Source organism: Peromyscus maniculatus, chromosome 6 (genome assembly GCF_049852395.1).
Source record: "Peromyscus maniculatus bairdii isolate BWxNUB_F1_BW_parent chromosome 6, HU_Pman_BW_mat_3.1, whole genome shotgun sequence".
Classification (NCBI taxonomy): domain Eukaryota; kingdom Metazoa; phylum Chordata; class Mammalia; order Rodentia; family Cricetidae; genus Peromyscus; species Peromyscus maniculatus.
The window spans coordinates 71,433,970-71,448,130 of NC_134857.1; the positions used below are offsets into that span (position 1 = coordinate 71,433,970).

The 14,161-nt window shown below is 45.0% G+C and overlaps 1 long non-coding RNA gene across 2 annotated transcripts in view; it reads left to right on the forward strand.

Moving 5' to 3' along the window:
• LOC121830220 (uncharacterized) overlaps positions 1 to 14,161 on the forward strand; it is a 46,955-nt gene that overhangs the window by 12,205 nt on the left and 20,589 nt on the right. The window contains exons 2-3 of one of the 2 annotated variants that reach the window (XR_013052182.1): positions 457 to 607; positions 10,132 to 10,321. This is a non-coding gene — a long non-coding RNA (uncharacterized LOC121830220). Of the gene's footprint in view, positions 1 to 456; positions 608 to 10,131; positions 10,577 to 14,161 lie in introns of those variants that run through there. The other variant, XR_013052181.1, reaches the window with a different exon arrangement.

A 14,161-nucleotide genomic window follows, 5' to 3' on the forward strand; every position in this document is an offset into this window, starting at 1 on the left:
CAGTGGTGGTTACTACAGAAGCACAGGCCTGTCCATCTTGAAAAGATGTAATGTATTGTCTATGGGGCAGATGGGAGGCCTTTGCTGGTTTATTGTGGAGGTTTCAGGTTTAGTTAGAGATGGAAAGAAGAGGCTTTTTTTGAGATGTCTGTGGTTCTAGTTTTCAAAGGAAATTGAATCTGTGATGAGAGGAGAATCCACCCACTACATGTCCAGGGAGAGGACGGTGATCTCGGAGATGTCATCTCTGCTTTGGTGGGCCTTCCTATTGGCATGGGAGATGCTTCAGAGGGACATATTTCTGTTGGCCAGGGAGTGGAGGACAGGGCTCCAGAACCTGGGGAGGGAATTGAGGAGGACTTTGTGTTGCTGCTGCTGGCAGGTCATTTTTCTGTGGCTGAAGGGAATCTGTAGGAATAGCACATATTCAAAAATTTCCCTTCATTTTGTTCCCAGGACCTGCTGAGACCAGCACAGCTCTGCTATTTCATGTGCCAATGACCTTCTCAGCAGTCTTTCTGGCATAACCTTGATGTCCACAACACTGGCAGCAACTTCCAGGCAAAGAAACTCTTTGGAACCCTAACCATCTCCTTTCTGTCTTCAGGTGAGCAGACCTAGCTTGTGGTCCATGGTGAACACCATCCACGTGGTGTCCAGTGCAAGGGGGGGGGGGCAGCAGGTTTGGCACTGATGTAGCACTGTGGAGGTTAGGGACAGGGCAGGTTTCAGCCAGGGGGACTGGGGTCTGTATTGTCCCATTAGCTGTGGGAGGTGGATAACAGCCCTAGACTGCAAGAGTTAAGGGATGAGTTTGACAGTGAGGCAGGTACTGAGTGGATGTTCCACTGCAACTCCAAAGGAGACACAGACAGAAATCAGTGAGGATGGGGGCAGCAAGTGTGGGCGGAGGGAGGTCCTCACAGAAGCTTCCTGCCAATCCTGCTCTTATTCCATCGACCTAGAAGCGGAAGGCGTATGTTTACGTGGGGCTTGCAGCAGAGCTATCTGATATCGATGTGACCAGAAATGCCCCGTAGTCCTGCTCCCCGTCCTCACCAACTGTGGAAGCCCAAGGTCCCTTGATCCAGGCACACAGAGCTGCTTTCTGTGCAGGGGAGGCTGCTGCTGATTTCCCTAGGCTTCATGGTTCTTCTGAGGCTGGAGGTTTCGGGTCTGCCTTCAGAACAGGGCGTTACTCCAGTGCCCATCTCCTCCTTTGGGCTGGTCTTCATCCCTTCTCTTCCCCTTTTATTCCATCAGCAAATGAGCCTCTGCTCCGCTCACTCTTCCGTGAGTTCACAGTATGAGGCAGCTATACTCTCTCTCCTGTCCTCTTCACACTGGTTGTGAGGGGTAGTGACCGCCCCAAATCCTGGAACGAAGGAATATTAGCTTATCACACAGACAGACAGACAGGCCCCCCCCCCACAAGTTTTGCCCAATCCAATATATTGCTTACCACCTGTGGTCATCTCAGCTAAGGAAAATGAAAATACTCTGAACTGAAAACAGGCCATCTACTCTCATTTGTCTTGATTTATCAGAGATTTTCTCAAGAATTAAGTAGCTATATATATGTGTGTGTGTGTGTATACATTACTGATAATAATTATGGTAAAAAGTCTCTATATTTCTTACAGTCTTTTTTTTTTTTTTGATTTTTCGAGACAGGGTTTCTCTGTGTAGCTTTGTGCCTTTCCTGGAACTCACTCTGTAGCCCACGCTGGCCTCCAACTCACAGAGATCTGCCTGGCTCTGCCTCCCGAGTACTGGGATTAAAGGCGTGCACCACCACCGCCTGGCTAAAAGTCTCTACATTTCTAAAAAACAATTGCTCTATAACTTCCTTTTATTAGACGCACATGTGTCTAGGAATTTATGTGTCTTTATCAATATTAACCTTTACAATCCTCACCAAATCCTTTGAAAAACCAAGATCCACCTTCAGTGACCCATTTGTCGTTCCAAAGGTCCTGGACAGGTACATGACACCTTCTCCAAAGATGAAGGGCTCTACCTCTGTCTCTGAGTGTGGTTGCTTTTTTGTTTTTTTGAGACAGGGTTTCTCTGTGTAGCTTTGCGCCTTTCCTGGAACTCACTTGGTAGCCCAGGCTGGCCTCGAACTCACAGAGATCGGCCTGGCTCTGCCTCCCGAGTGCTGGGATTAAAGGCGTGCGCCACCACCGCCTGGCGCTTTGAAGTCTTTAATGCTTTAACCTATTCCTTCAACAAATTCCCTGGTTACTGATTATATTTGACCATTTACTGATGAGTTATGGGAGGGACTGTCACAGATGAGAAAGAAAGATCTGTGTAGGAAGGGCAGCAACTGGGATAGCCTTTGGGTAGATTGGAAGGGTAGAAGGCACACAGGTACTTTCAGAAATCAGGACAATGGGATTTTCTCATTGGTACATTTCCCTGAGTCTCACACTGTCCAGGTAGGCATTCTAGCCCACCCAGCCCCAAACAGTCCCTCCCCAGGAGATACATGGTAGGAATATGAAAGTGTAGGCTCTGTGTGTGCTAGCATTGGAGTGCCACTAAGCCTGGCAGGAGATAGGGTTTTCAGATCCAAGAGAGGCTTGACTTTGGTGATGGGCCTCACTTTTGATCTTGAGACTTTAAGCTCCTCTGTGATCCCATGCCAGGAAAAACTCTGTCATGCTATGGGTAAAGACTCTGGGAAAGCCCTGTGATTTTCAGATTGAAACACGATGAACTCTGTGATCTTTTAATTCACAGATAGTATTTCATATTATATGGGGAGTTGTTTCTAGTCTTTCCTGAAACATTTGGATAATCAACACCCATCTCCTGAGCACCTACTGCCTGCCAAGCTCTGGGCCTTACTTTAGGGATCCGAGAAGAACTCAGGGTTGCTTGCTATACTCATCTCAGGGAAGAAAGATCAGAGAAAGCACTCCTCAGAGCATTCACTCAGGTTTCATGTTGAGAAGGAGAGGGTGGCAGGAGATGTGACGAGGATGCAGGGAGAAGACGAGGATGGTTTTCCCAGACTCTGATCCTGAGAGTACAGCAGTCTCCTAGGTTAAACATCGTTGGCTCACTTAGATCAGCCACGATTTGCTTCTATTAAATCATATTTGCTCTTCAAGATGTTAAACCAGTTGCCATACCTTGGATGGTTGCAACTGTAGGACTTTAGTTCTGGTCTGGATGAACTTGTCTGCAGGAGACGGCAGGAGGGGGGGAGGTAGAGATGATGAACAGGTCCAGCTTCATCTCACATGCGCATTCTGTGGGGATCTCTTTGATGGGGAGGGTGATGGTTATGAATAGTTCAAAAGCAGGATTGAGTGAGTGAGGAGAAGGTTCAACCCTCTAGGAAGATCGGCAGCACCTACAGTGAACCCCAATGTAAGGATTCCTACCCATAATATGTACACAGGCTCAGAAAGTGTTCAGGAACAATTGTTTTTAGACAGGGTTTCTCTGTAAAACAGCCCTGGCTGTCCTGGAACTCACTCTGCAGACCAGGCTGGCCTTGAACTCACAGATATCCGAGTGCCTCTGCCTCCCAAGTGCTGGGATTATGCACCACTGCCCAGCTCAGAAAGTGATCAAATGATAGTTTTTATGACATGTTAAAACCTCTGAAGAGATGCTAACCTGTTGATGTTAGAGCCATCTTTTCATTGTTATTGTTCTTTAAACTAGTCTCTTTGATGTCTTTATTCCATATAGGAACTGAAACTGAATTTTAGTCCTTTTTCTAAAATACCTGAATCAGCCCAGGATACTCTCCAGTCTTCCACCCAAGACCTCAGGACCATATCATCTCTCTCTTGGAGAGACCATAGCTTGTATAGTATTCCTGAGACATGCACTTGTATGGAAAGTTTAGAAACCTCAGATTCTATCCAGCTTGAGCTATGCACACCTCCTTCTATCAGTATTCTTTGCTTAGCAACTCAGGACCATCACCTGCATGGAGCTGAGTTATATACACCCTGCTGCAAACAGTGGAATGTTACTTTTCCTAATAATCCCTTGTTAACTTCCTCTTTGTGGTCAGTTTCCATTCAAACAGGACCTGGAACAAATATGGATGGGAAACAGAGTGTTGATCTAGTTAGTCTGCATGGTTTGGAGAACCTGCACAGTAAGGTGAACTGTCTCCAAAATGAACCTTTAAGGTAACTTTTCTTTACCGTATATGTCTATGCATAATTGTACACATATATGTAAAGTTTATATATATAAACATCATATATTATTCATAAAGTATATAAAAACATTATACACACACACGCGCGCGTGTGTGTGTGTGTGTGTGTGTGTGTGTGTGATTAAAATGAGATGTGTCATGGGAAAAGGCTTATGTAGTAAATAGAAGGTGGTATCACCTAAGCCTAACAATCAGAAAACCACTGACCTTTTGCCCTTTAGTAACTGACTCCTCCTTCTACTGGACCCCATAAAGGAAAGCCCCAAACAACAATCAGGGGCCCCGATGCTCAAATACAGTGTACCCTGTTGTGGGATGGTCTGTATGTCAAATTGCCCTGATTGGTCAATAAATAAAATACTGACTGGCCAGTGGCCAGGCAGGAAGTAGGTGGGACAAGGAGAGAGGAGAATTATGGGAAGCGGAAGGCTGAGGAGAGAGACACTGCCAGCAGCTGCCATGACCAGCAGCATGTGAAGACGCCGGTAAGCCACCAGCCACGTGGCAAGGTATAGATTTATGGAAATGGATTAATTTAAGCCATAAGAACAGTTAGCAAGAAGCCTGCCACGGCCATACAGTTTGTAAGCAATATAAGTCTCTGTGTTTACTTGGTTGGGTCTAAGCGGCTGTGGGACTGGCGGGTGACAGAGATTTGTCCTGACTGTGGGCAAAGCAGGAAAACTCTGCTACAGTATACCCCTGCTGTTCAAATGCAGTGTACCCCTGCTGTTCAAATTCAGTGTACCTCTGCTGTTCAAAGGCAGTGTACCCTTGCTGTATACCCCTGCTGCTCAAATGCAGTGTACCCCTGCTGCTCAAATGCAGTGAACCTGATCTTCTCTATTGCTTTGCTTCTGAAAAAAGCTCTTGACACTTTGCAATCTCTATTTGCATCTTCAATTCTTTGAACAAGATGCCAAAGACATGGAAATACCAAATCCAGACAGTACCTTCAAGTAACTGTCTCCAGGCAGCTCTCCATCTGTTTCTGTGGCTCACACTTGATTTGGACTGATTTTAGCATGCAGAGGAAATATTAGAGGACTGGCCATCCCTATGCCTAAATGTTTGAAGGCTGGGCAAACCCTGGAGATCGTTATGGCATGAAACTTAGCTTTTGGTTTACAGTTTTGGTGAAGAAGTTGAACTGTAGATGTTTCCTTTTTTTTTTTTTTCCCTTAATAACCTTTCTCCACACCAAGGAAGCTAATTTTCAGATTCTTTCATTTGCTGGGCTTCTCTGTGCCAGCTGGCCACTCAAGAGCTTGAGGAATAATGCCAAGATTGGTTTTAGTAACACTGGCTTGATTGAGACATAGGTAGAAATTCTGATTGTTTCCAGGTATGGTACCACATGTCTGTAATCTGTAATTCCAGTATGCAGGAGGCTGAGATAAGAGAATTGTGACCCCCCAGGATACATATTCTGGACAAGAGGGGCTGCTTAGTGAGACTCTACCTCAAAAGATGAAAATCAAATAAATAGTAATAACACCCCCAACAATAGCAACAAATCTGAGCTGGAACTTAGCTAGAAGCTTGCTGTTTGGGCTAGCTTTCTTAGTGCCGGCAGTTGCTGGGCAGGCAAGTGGGAAAGAAAAGTCAGCAGTGGCCTTTCCCAATTCTGGACCATGCATGCTATAATACCAACTTGCCATGCAAGACGTGCCTCCTGGTTCTATAGTGGCACAACTGTTAAGGGGGCAAATGAATGATTTCTGATTGTATCTGAGGCCCATTCTCCAGGAGGGAGTGCATTGCTTACACTATGGACCTAGTCAAAGGCATGTGACTGAGGAGTTCATAGGCACCAGGAGAGAACCTACTACTTTTGATTTGCTAAATGGACATGCTGCCAATCTATATGTTTGAACCTATGGACTGGTGCTACCTCAGCTTTGATCAAAGAAGCTCTCTGTTGTAGCGCATGGTGGTTAATTTAGATTCAACGTTGTGTCAAAATATTGAGACCAAGTGACTGTCGAGTGGTCAGCCTTTGATTAGACATCCATGTCACCCCTCCAAGGCTCAGGAAATGCTGAAGAAAAAGGGTCAGAAGAAAAGTGCGAGTGTGATGGAGAGAAGGACTGTGAACTGTCTTATCAGCATAACACGGCCCTCACACTCAAACTCATGGAAGCTGCAGCTGTCTGCAGAGTGTCCACACAAGACTGAGCCCATCAACGTTCAGTCATCCATGTGTCGGGGCGGGGGGAGCATGGGACTCTGCCACAATCAGGGTAGATACTGGCACTGGACAGCTTCAGGGGGAGAGGAAGTCATTATTTCTAGTGATGCAGTCATTGACAATTTGCTCGTTCCCCAGTGCGTCAGTCCACAGCCAGGCCCATGTGGACAGCCCTGGTTAAACCTAGTGGGTCACAAAGCAAAAGCAAAAGCAAAACAAAAAGACATTGAAGTGGGAGGGGAGCTTCCTGGAAGGGGGAGAAGGGAGGGAGTTGGTGGGAATGTGTGTGTGTGTGTGTGTGTGTGTGTGTGTGTGTGTGTGTGTGAGAGAGAGAGAGAGAGAGAGAGAGAGAGAGAGAGAGAGAGAGAGAGAGAGAGAAGAGGATGGAAGATGAGTGTTACCAGAATGTATTATACGTATGCATGAAACTATTAAAGTCTAAATTAATTTTAAAAAAGCAAAGAGAATAAAAATGCAGATTGTCACTTGATTCTGAAATTAGTTGTAATAGGCAGCCATCTGCCTGATGCATCAAAATACTTAACGGCTGGCCATCACTTTTGTCCTCCTGTTCTGATTCTTTACATCTAGTTATAAGAGGAAACACAGCTGAGGTGGGCAAGTAGGCATTTGAGAAATGGTGGACTAAAACCACAGGAATGCATATAGGAAATGTACTGAATTATTTTGTGACCTGTTTCCTCTGTATGAAAGACCCTTTGTCTCAGTTACCTTTTCTTTTGCTGTGATAAAACACTGGCTGCCTTGGGTCAGAAAGTTTACTTCAGCTCCTAACTTATAGCTCATCACCAGGGGAAGCCAAGGCAGGAACACAAGGAGGGAATCTGGAGGTGGGAACTGAAGAGAGCACCCTGGAGAAAAAGCTAGCTACTGATGCATTTCCTCTGACTTGCTCAGCTAGCCATTTTCTTTACTTTTCTTTTTTTTTTTTTTTTTGCTCACTTCATCACCTTTATTCAAGTCTTAGCTGAGAAACAGAGCAAAAGAAAGAATGAAAGTCATTCACACAAGAAAGAAGGAAAATTCAGCTGTCACTGTACACAGATGACATGATTCTACGTGCAGGAAAATGTCAGTGACTCCACCACAAATGATTAGAACTAGTAAACAAATTTAACAAAGTGATGGGCTAAATATACAACATACAAAGCCTACAGCATTCCTATGCACTAAGAGCAAATGGCATGAAACAGAAATTTTAAAAAAGAAAGCCCCATTTACAGTAGCTACTAATCTTACACTACCTAGATACAAATTTAACTAAAGGGGCCATTTTTCTTATACTGTGGGGGCAGCACCTTCTAGTTGTAGCAGGAGGAGGATTAGTTGCCTTTGGCTCCCTCTTGTGCCTTGGTCTTTGGTTGCTGCTGACTCCTGCTATCAGAACCAGAATTTCTAGGCTTCTAATACTGACCAAGGAACTGTGGCTTTTTAGGAAACTTCTGGGGTTTCAACTCCGGGTTGGGACTGTTGAGGCGCCCAGCCTCTAGGATCTAGTAACTGCCAGGTTGTTGGCTTCTCCAGTGTGAGACAGTCACTGTGACACTTCTCTTGATGTGAGGCACCTTGGCCTCAAGGACCTGCAATGCCAGGTTCTCAGCCTTTCAGATGTGAGATAACATTTGCTACTATTTCAATGGAAGCTGATTCACTACATTCTTTACTACATTTAAATATAGTCACCTTATCCGTTCTGTTGCTCCAGAGCGCACCAATACACCTTTCCCTTCCTTAACTGGCCAGTACTCTTCCACCTGCCTGAAACACAGACCAACTGGGAAATGTTCATGAATGTGTTGGGTATAGGAGTGTACACACGTGTGCATGTAGAGGCTAGAAGCTGACATCTGTTGTTGTCCTCAGTAGTTTATCCACTTGAATTTTTGAAATTAAACCAGGAGCTCAGAAATTGGCTAGACTGGCTGACCAGCAAGCCCCAGAGATCCTCCTGTCTCCGTCTGTCCCTCCCCCTATCATGGAATTACGGGTGCTCACAAATGTGCCTGGCTTTTTATATGGGTGTTATCTGAACTCAGATCCCAAGCCATCTCCCCATTTCCAAAATGGAAAAATTGAAGAAGAAGAAGAAGAAGAAGAAGAAGAAGAAGAAGAAGAAGAAGAAGAAGAAGAAGGAATGTAAAGAGCAAGAATTTGTATTTAGATGTGGGATTGATAACTGTCAAATAAAAAGCTTCAAGTGCAGACATCATGTCTGGCCTTCTAAAATGTACTGTGATATACACACAAAATTAATATTCTGTGTCAAGTACCCACCATCAAAAATGTCATAAAATTGAACCATGTTCCACATTTCCTAGATTTAACATGAAACCTGCCAAGAGAAAACTGCAAAGTGCAGTTATCATGAGAAGCTGATGCTCTGTGTTGAGTGTATAATACTGTGCAATGAAATTACCCCTCAATTCCTTGCTTTGTCGCCATTTTAAATTCATACTCCACTTATTAGAAGAACCTGAAAACACTGGGTAGAGGTTTCTATCTGCTCTGTTGCCAAGGCCTCCCCAATCCTCATTACCATCCATACCTTGCAGACTCTCTCTTAGTATTTCAAAAGTGCGTCCTTCTCCCTGTCAGCTCCCACATACTCAGCACCACCATTTCACTCTTGATTAACATGCAAGTTCTTTCAGTCATTGGTGTTACCCAAGATTTTCAAACAGCAGGTCAGGAGCATTCTGCACTTGCAGTTACCTCCCTGAGCCTGCAGGGGGCAGCAGTAGAAATGGAGGAGTTAAAAAAAAATCCTGGTCATGATCACAAGGTCAAAAACTACAAAGGGTCTCTCTCTCTCTCTCTCTCTCTCTCTCTCTCTCTCTCTCTCTCTCTCTCTCTCTCTCTCTCTCTCTCTCTCTCTCTCTCTGTAACTTGGGAAGGGAATGGGTGGATATAGGTGCTATGAAGTGGCAAATGAAGCAACAGGGAAGGGGCTTCAACTGGGGAGCAGGAAGGGAGGGCAATAAAGGAGAAGGAGGAAAAGGGGAAAAATAATGTTAAAGTTCTTTTGACAAGGTGTCAAGGAATCATACTATTTTATATTTATTTAAACTTATTCACAATGCATATAAGGACACACACACACACACACACACACACACACACACACACACACACACACCTTAAAGGAAGTTAAGCTTCTTGGGCTAACAAAGCTCCCCATAGGAATCATATATTAATAAAAACACCAGCACCAGGCACAAGAAACTTTTGTAACGGTTGGTTAGGGTAGTCCAGGTGACTCCCAAAACAATATAGATTACCAATGCATCCCTTGGTTGCCCCTCAGGGGTTGAGGGTGGGCATCTGCTGCTGAAGACACCAAACACTTGAGATGATCTGGAGCTGGATCTGACCTGAAAGCCTCTTTTCTGCAGTCCAGCTTCTGTGGTCTCAGAAATACTATGCAAGCTGCCAAGGGAGGGAAGAAATTCAGCAGTCCCACGCAGCGGCAACATCTATTAACCATGACAACTCTCAGCATGGCAAGATATGCATAAAGTTGCAATAAGTGTCACTCACGTGCCACTGGTAACCAATTGCCATCTAAGGACTTAAGGCCCACTCAGCAGGAGGGAAATCATGCTTGGTACTGGAAGCTTAGCCAGCTTTCCGGGGATATTGAGGTCATGTTAGAAACATATTTACTACCACACTTTCCAAGACCAGCACAATTCCTTAATAATGCATTCTAAATCTTATCCCATAGGTAAGTGTAGCTACCACCCCTCAGCAAAGAAGCCTCCTTTTCATAGCAAATGGAGATCATCAAAGAAAACCACAACTGGACAGGATACACCAATCAATGCATATTGTGGGGAGCCCAGCCCCACATGACACATCTACATCACAGCTCCTGCGTCTGTGTCTCAGGGAGCATCACAGAGGAGGGGTGGAAGGTAAAAGCCGGAATGCCAGGAAGCCTGCCGTCCAGGAAGTCTCTTCTAGAACCGGCTACATAAACAAAACCATCACATCAGTATCAATGGATGTGCTCTCATGGAAGAGGGAAAATTTGATGAGGCTCCACCCCTAGAAAAAGAACTACAGACAAGCAATGACTGCTAAAAGAATTAGCCTCTCCCCTTACTGGTTGTCTGCTCCAGAGTGGTCAGCCTTGAAACCTTATACACACAACCAACAAAAACAGACTCAGCAGGTTGTATTTACATAAATATATATATTTATGCATACACATACATATATGTGTATGTAACTCATATATATGCATGTAATAATAATAAAGAAGAGGCTCTCAACTCGAGAGTGGGAGGGGACATGAGGGGTTTGAAGGAGGGCAGTTGGGAAAGGGAGAGGAGAAAGTGATGTAATTCTGCATAACTCACTGAACATGACAAAGTCAATCTAGGGCCCACCTAGAGCCTTCACTCTTAATGACTAGTGTTCATGGTACAATGTGAAGAGACCTTGGGATGCTCAGTCCTGAATGGGATGTGGCTATCAAATCCCTCTCCTCAGGGCTCAGAAAACTATGCAAAAGAGGAGACAGAAAGATTGTAAAAGCCAGTGAGGGTGGAGGACACCAGGGAAACAAGACTGTGTAGGCACAGCTGACCGACACACATATGAATTCACAGAGACTATGACAGCATACTCAGGTCCCAGCCCTAGGAGGGAAATTGGATAGTGCCCCCACCCCATCCCTAACCCAGAAGCAATCTCCAATTGATAACTGCCTGCCCCCACCCTACCCCCCAAAAAAAGAAAGGGAAAAAAAGAGGAAGAAAGGAAGAAAAAGAAAAAAACAGTTTTCTCCAAGGAAGTCTCATGGATGTACAAACTACACTTAAGTGCAGACCCCATGACCAGCAGGAGATGGTCAACACAAAACAAACTCAGTGGTATTTTTGGAGGATTTTTGCCCCATAATGCTTTGTCTGGACATTTTTTCCTACCTTGCTGGTCTTCTGCTTATTTATTATGGCTTCTGATTTTGTGTTTTTATGGAATTTTTTCTGTGTAACTCTGTGTGATCTTCGTGTGTAACTCTGCATCTGTATGTGTTTCTTGTACTCTATCCTTTTTTTCTGTTTTTTTTCCTATTTTTTCCTCTGTTTTCTAATGAGAGAGAGAGAGAGAGAGAAAGAAAAGGTATGTATTTTTGTGGGTGGGGAGGTAGGGAGGATCTGGGAAAGACGCAGGAGGTAAACACTCTGTCAAGGCAGCCACGGTGGAGAATCTTACTCCTGAGCACTGCGTGGGAGAAATCCCTTCCTCCCACCCACTCCTCATCTATAAACTAAGATCTTCTCATCATCTTCCATGGTTGCCATGATGGACAGGCCATTGTGTCCCCAGAGCTCAGTTCTGACCAATTGGAGCCTGTCTGGGGCTGTACCAATGTGGCCCATGTGTGCCCACAGACATCTGGCCCTGGTTCTGGATTCTTCTTCCTAAGAAGATCATGCATACACTGCCATGAACCAGAGAACAAGTAAACTGTTTGGGAGGTGCCAGGAAACAATCGTGCCTGTAACTATACATCTAAGGAAGGGAGTTTGGAGGGAGGAAGCATGAGACTATCCATCTTAGTGCTGTCCCTTATGAAGATGCGATCTTGTGTTCCAGAGAGCTGAAATGGGATGTGTGGGAGGAAGTGATTTGTAGCTAAGAGTCCCCAATCATTTCTTCCCATCTCAGGAGCACTTCCTGCTTGCAAACTTTCCATCTCAACTGTATTCAATTAAGAGTCAACCAATCTTTCAGAGGCCTTTAGGTGGAGAAAACTTAACTATAATTACATGATTTTACATGGTCACACACAGAAAAATTCTCCTTTGGCTGATTTTAATTATGTGGAAACTTTGACTTTCCATCTAGACATATGGACAAGTTTCTTCATTTGTCCTTCCCTGGTTATTTTAAAATTGAGCTGTTTTTTGGAGGTTAATGAATACATTTTGAGCTGGCTAAAAGTCGGGATCACCCCTACCCTCCTCCAGGCTTCTGCTACCCAGCTTTGAGTGCAGGCTCAAGGTGAGGCAGCCGTACAGAGAGAAGCTAGACAAGGCTCCAGCCCAGATTCTGAGAGAACCATGCTGTGATCTAGGCCTTTGGTGTCCTTGTTTTTATTTGTTATCCTGTGGATCATAGCACAGTGCCCAGGCAGGATGAGAGGGGCTCTGGTGTGCTCGGGATGCTTACAGACCCACAGAAAGGTGACAGCATGCTCTGGGGAGGACTCTGAAATGCAGCTGCCTGGTGTCACTTTCTCTGGAGAAGTGGGAGGGGAGAAAGAGAGGACAGGTAGAGGCAGGTACTCGTTGTTTTTCTGTCTGAGGAGACAAAACAGATCTCTTGTATGTGAAACAACCACCCACTCTAGGTACACATGATGAAATTACTATCAACATTAATACACCAGTTCTGATCTTTACAATTAAGTGAAGTTCATTTAAAGTCACCGAGCATGTACCTGGGACTAGACCCCATGCCTAGCATAGTGTAGGATTGTAGGTAGTTACTGATGTTTAGATAGAGTTAGAATACAGAGAAATATAACATAAGTTTGTTCATTTCGGGTGATGACTGGGGATGGGTGGGTCATGGAAAAAAAAAGGAATCATGTTCTGCAGGGATGTGGCAGGGGAGATTGTGTATTGTTTTAGGGTTTTCTGTATCTAGACCTTGCCATATAATATATATTTATGTAGGCTTGTGCTCTCCAGTCACCTGCAGGGATGGATGCTGTGCCTTTCCCTTCTCCTTCCCAGCAAAGCTCCCTTGGTCAGTGGTCCAGAAGGAAACTTACCCGACATCTCATAGTTAAGGAATGCTAATCTTGTTACTATGTATTGCCTCTAGTCATGTGCTTCTTGCCAGAAAACGCATGTGGCTCTGATCATGCCATACCACCAGTCGCCAGCTGGTGGTGCTAGAGGCACCTCTGCTATCGGAGTAGAGGAGGGCTGGGGCTACTTATCTGCTCAGTTTTAAGCCCGTTTAAGCTATGCAAAGTGACCCCGAGACTGACAACTGATGCTCTATCTGCATGTGTCTAATGTGGCCAAATTTTTCTAGTTTGAAATTTAATGGAGGAAGCATCAATAGATATAACCCACAAGAATAAAATCTCGAGGTCCTCAACTATTTTAGTAGTGTAAAAGTATTTCTTAGACCAGTCAGAGAGCTGCGGCGGAGATCACTCCTCCTGCCAGAGTGGGCTTTATGCCCACAGTTCTGGCCCCAGAATTGCATTCCATGGCCTTGCATGGACTTGCAGGACGGACTTGCAGGGCCTGTTTTATGCTCATCCCAGCAGGCAGCCCCACCTCCCCACCACCCTCGTATGGCCAGGTGCCTATCAAAGAGGTGGATCTGGGAGGCAGCACCCCAGGCGTTGAGGATGGGAGTCCAGAGGGGAGAAGGAGGCTCTATGGTTTGAGCAGGGTCCCCACCTCACCCTCATGCTGCCCCTGATTTCTTCCAGGCTCATTCAGTGGATTTTCCACTTTCTTCCTCCTCTCAGGCCCTTTTGTCCCCCTGTGACTTTCCTGTGTTCTCTGTAAGAAAGCAGAGACATGGCCACCCAGGAACACACACACACACACACACACACACACACACACACACACACACATATGTATATATACATACATACATATATATATTCTGACATAACGTAAGTCAGAGTCTGGAGGAGGGGTACATTTTGTTTGGGATTGTGAGATTATAAGAGAGTAAGTAGAAACAGAAGATCTTGCTGCCTTCACTAAAGA